Genomic DNA, 5521 nt, shown 5'->3' on the forward strand with positions numbered 1-5521 from the left:
GACGGCCTCTCAGCCGCCGCTTCAGCGGGAGGCACAGCCCGCACCTCCTCCGGGAAGGAGCTCGGGGAAAGGAGGGAGCGAGAGCGTGCCGCGCAGCGAGCTCCTGAAGGGAGAAGTCCGCATCCAGGCGACGTGGTGTTTAGGAAACAGCATTTACTTTTAAGTGATTTGCCCAACAAGGAGCAAAAACACTGCGGCAGGGGGGAGAATGTACTTCTCATACTCAAACCTCCCACACTTTCTACTCCTGCATCTAGTATGTGATTCATTGCGCAGCTTCCAGTATTGTTACGAGTAAGGTGTGTGTGCGCGCACACACACACTGTCCTTTCTGCTATACTCAGCTTGCTTTTATTTCTGGGTGAGCTCTGTTGGGTATTTAGGGCAAATAAAAGCAGTTACAGAAATCAAACTGTAACAACAATGTCAGACTCTACCCCCAGGATGGGAATGGATTCAGCTACCCAGACAGTCCAAATTTTGGCATAATTTAGCTTCTGAATTCAGTTGTGTGTGCACATGTGAACATTTTGATGGTTAAGAAGAAAAAGAAGATGGAAAAGCAGATATCTGCAGCATCATACAGAAACTCTGATAGATCCCAGCAGCATCAGGACCTTTGGACCTCTGTACAGACTTTTGTTATATCAGCTCACAATGACTGATGCCAGCAGTAGTTTTTCCATCTTCTATAGTCAGGGACTACAAAATCACACTTTATTCCTCACTAATAAAAGGCCATTTAAATTCAGTGATTTTGGATCTGATGCTCAAGCTCTGGAATGGGACATCCTTTTGATAATGTATCAAAACCCTCAGCAGCTAATTCTTAGCCCAGTCCCTCAACCCTAGCAGTTTCAGACTTTGCATCTTCAAATTCCCCATCCTTGCTCCAGCCTCCTTCCCCAGTCACTCCAGCACACTACCCATTCAGGATATTGTTTCAGAGCACCAACCTTCTCCTTGGTTCATTCTTCCTCTCCATATATGCCATAATTTCTTCTACTGGAAGAATTTTATTCCATTTCTATTGGAATTTGTAAAGCCTGAAACTAAGCAATCAAACCAAGATGTGACATTACTTATCTCTAGTGTCAATATTAAGCACTGTTCAAAACCTTTACCTTAAAAAAATTCCTAAATAAAATATGATGTAAATTTAGAAATCCAGTAAATGGTTATAAATTCTTCAAGTCTTCTAAGTATGGAGAAAAGCAAACAAAGAAAACAATGCCCTGAGCTTCAAAAAGATTTTGATCACTCAAGTGACTGATCCAGCAGATGTCAAAATCAGTCCAGAGTAAACAATTGTAAACTAATTTAACGTGAAAGCAAGGAACTATGGTAGGGAATGGAAGTTAAATAGTACAATCAACAATCACATCATCAGAAAAAGTATTAAAGGTTTATTGTGGGAAAAGTAATTGAAACCATTAGATAAGTGTCCAATAGCAATAAAAAAGATAAACAAGAAATTCCACCTATAGCTATCAATAGGTAGAATACAAAGCAATGGATACTGTTTGGTCTGCCAAACCTCTGTTAGAAAGAAAAGCATATAGCTACAGTAGACTTTCTTCCTTACAGACACTATTTTTGAAAACAGAAGTGGCTTTATCTTGTCACAATTACACCATTCCCAGGCACATTTTAGAAAATGCAAGGAAGAATAAACTCAGCTGTTCCAAGTACATACCCAGCTCTAGTCCTTTCACTGTTTCTGAAGTACACATACATTTTGTAAGTTTGTTAGTCTTCTCTCTCTCATCTTGGCTTCCACATAGGCAAACCTGTGTCCATACAAGAATTTAGTACATTTTGGGGAGTGAATTGTTTATTTGAAAGAAAAATAAAAATCCATTCCAGAGGTCAAACTGTAAGTGACAAAAATTAGAAATACTAGGATTACATGGTTTTATGCTCTGAAATATTTTGTTTCAGGAACTTTTGATTTAAAGCATAAAAGTATTCTACATTGTGGGAGGCCTAGCTTCAAACATCTTTTGAAAAAAGGATCTGAGCCCATATCTGCCACATTACGTGAACATTAAGTGAAGTTATGTGTTTTCCTCAAAGTAAAACAACAAACAATTGTCCTTTTTCATTTTAGTTGTTCAGAGCTTTTTTCCTCCCTACTTTCAGTTTGGCTGCCAAATTGAATACAGAACCCTCTTCATTCCCCCTGAATCTAGACTAGCACAAAAACAGCTGCAACCATGTCCCAGACTGTACAGAGCTGATTACCTCCTACATCAACTTGAAAAATATTACATGAAAGAGATTGGAAATAACAGATCTACCTTCAAGAAAATACATCTTGCATAAAAGGCCAGGTGTATATCACAGCTTGCAACTTCTGCTGTAGTAAACTGGAAAGAGGATTACGGGTCTGAGAGCTGCTGTATGATGGTCAGCATTTGATAGACTACAGGGCTCGTGCCCTTTTTTAGCCAAGTATAACCTACAGCATCACTAGTTCAGGGAAGCAACAGAAGTTGAGCAGGTGAAAGGTTGTTAAAGTCACCTTTTTTTCTGCACTTCATCCGACTATCACAGTTTGCTTGGAACAAACAATCAGTTATTAGGCAAGTAATTAAGACTGGGGCAATAAAAATAGTAGTGTCTCAACAATGTCTTCACCAAGAAGAGACACCAAAATCAAAACTATTTTCATTAAAAATGCTGAATTTTCCTGTGAGCAGCCACTGAAATCTGTAACTCATTAAAAGCATCTTGGGCAATTCTTTAATATTTTTTTCCCCTGATAGAGCAAGTGCACACAGTGAAATAAAGGCTACAGCACATCTCTTTTACAGAAACAACAACAAAAAAACAACCCCCCAAAAAGCAATCTACGGAATAAACTCCAAGTACCTGCTTCTCCCTTCTCACTGTTGAACACTACTTTACTCCCACAAAAGTGCCTAAGAAATCCAAGGAAAATTTTGCCTGATGAAAGTTTCTCTACACTGCAGCTTCCAATCACTGTTAAAAGAAACATTTCTAGATAGCAGCATTAACATTGACTAGAACTGGGACAGTGACATTTGTTAAGAAGCCAGTTTCAAAATACATAGTCTCTATACTATGTATCTGCAGAAGTGCCAAATATTGTGACCAGCTAGAAGAAAAATTATGAGTATATAGCTTACTGTGAGCAATAAGAGCTCAATACAGAGCTGAGTATTTGCTACTACTGTTAACTGCCAAGTCAGCAAGGGAAGCAACAGCTGAGAAGGGAAACCAATTCCAGCCACACACTGAGCATCACTGTAAATATTTTTAAACAGATTACTTAGAGAGGTAGCTTGGTAGAAGATTCCACCTTCTGCTTACATTCCAGCGAGCAGAATTCTGCTTTCAAGAAGTATTTCCATAAACCATTTATTTCCAAGAATATTATATACAGATTCCTGCAAAAGGCCAAACATCATTTGTATATCAGAAAACAGTTCAAGACTCAGTTCCTGTTAAAGGAAATAATGTGACATTTTTGGTAAAACAAAACTGTTGCTCACAGCTATGTTTTAAGTTTTAATGAACAGTCAGTAAAGTACAGCTAGAAATGAAACCTGAAAATTATTTGTATAAAGTCTGAGAAAACTCAGAAAAATGTTCTCCCAGCCACATTGCATCTGCTGCTGGTTTATAAAAGAATTTATATTTTCTCTTGTGAGATCTCCATTTTGGCAGCAATAAATGCCACCCACCTACCTGAGAACCCATCAAGATACCCAGATTCATACGCACTTCCTAGAACATCCTACATTTCAGCCAGTACACCAAATGCCCTTAGGGGAGTTATGTGGGTGAAACTGCAGCAGCCATTATGCACTGGAATGAACCTGCAGAGCCAACTGACAGAGAACAGAAGCATCTCATCTCCTGCAGACCTGCTTCTCACTCAGGGATCAGCCATCTCTCTCTTCTCAGTCCCGATCTTCAAGGCAGACCACAAAACACTTCAAAAGATGAGCAAGGGAAATGAAATTCATAGCTTTAACAGGTATTAAAAATGATGCATTTTGTTTAATGGCTAATTACAATTCACCCTCAAGATAATCCCTCCATGCTTTTTAACTAGATGAACTAGGCCTCTCTCTTTTCTACAGGAGGTAATCACTTAATCACCTCTCCCCCTGCTAACAGTCCTCTTCTTCACTAATTTCTCCTCTATTTCACAATTATTGCCTATTTTTTCTCACAGATGATCTAGCTGCTATTTAGTCTAATGCAGAGCAGTTATTCTCAAACCTGATGCCACAAAACTTGTTGGCTTTTTTTAAAATTTTTTCGTGGTTTAACCCCAGCTGGCAACTAAGCACCATGCAGCCACTCACTCCTCCCCTCCTCCAGTGGGATGGGTAGGAGATTTGGAAAAAAACCCACAACTTGTGGGTTGAGATAAGAACAGTTTAATAACTAAAATAAAAGCAATAATAATAATAATTGTAATGAAAATGAATATAGCAAAAAGAGAGAAAGAAATAAAATCCCAAGAAAAGACAAGCGATGCACAACGCAATTGCTCACCACCCACTGACCGATGCCCGAGCAGCGATCCACCCCTCCCAGCCAACTCCCCCCAGTTCATATACTGAGCATGATGCCCTATGGGATGGAATATCCCTTTGGGTAGTTCAGGTCAGCTGTCCTGGCCATGCTCCCTCCCAGTTTCTTGTGCACCTGCTCACTGGCAGAGCATGGGAAACTGAAAAATCCTTAACTTGGGATAAGTCCTACTTAGCAACAAAAAAATCTGTGTGTTATCAACATTATTCTCACACTAAATCCAAACCACAACACTCTACCAGCTACAAGGAAGAAAATTAACTCTCCCCCAGCCCAAACCAGGACACAGTTACATCAACTAATCTAAAATAAAAGTTTTCCTGGTCTTTCCTCTTTTTGTATAACATCCTGCCTTGCTTACAATGAACTACATACCATCATAAACTATTCCTCAAAAATGATGCAAGGCTGCAAGCATGATGTCAGAAATACAGCTAGACACATTTGCTAATCCTCCAGGGAAAAAGGATTGCCACTAGCATGGGCACCACCCCCTTTCCTAACTTTTAACAAGCAGTTTCTTAAAAACTTCCACCTTAACTAGCAATTGCTAAGGAGGACAGTGGGTGGTGAGGAATGAGAGGAAAGACTGCATGAAGGAAACAACTTCCAGAACCTTCACAGCTTGCTAAATGCACTATTAACCAACAGTAATTACGGCACAGCGACCTGCTGCTCTGGGAGCCAGGAGGCCTGAAGCGAACCACCCTGGCTCAGTTAGCCCCACCTGCTGTACCGGTACCAGCTGGATTTAAAGGAGAGAAAGCCCAACAATTAAGGGTTAGCAGAGAAACAGGCTGTTTCTACGGAGAACAGGAGGTTTGGCTGGGAGCTGCTTGTAGGTGGTATCTTGCTAAAGGCTGTCAGCTGGGCTGTTGGTTTCGTGTGCTCTGGGTAGCAGGGTTACTGCTGCCTGCCAGCTGAGAGAGAGGTGGTAAGCAAAACTGTC

The sequence above is a fragment of the Athene cunicularia genome (genome assembly GCF_003259725.1).
Source record: "Athene cunicularia isolate RWA chromosome 8 unlocalized genomic scaffold, athCun1 chr8_part1, whole genome shotgun sequence".
Lineage (NCBI taxonomy): Eukaryota > Metazoa > Chordata > Aves > Strigiformes > Strigidae > Athene > Athene cunicularia.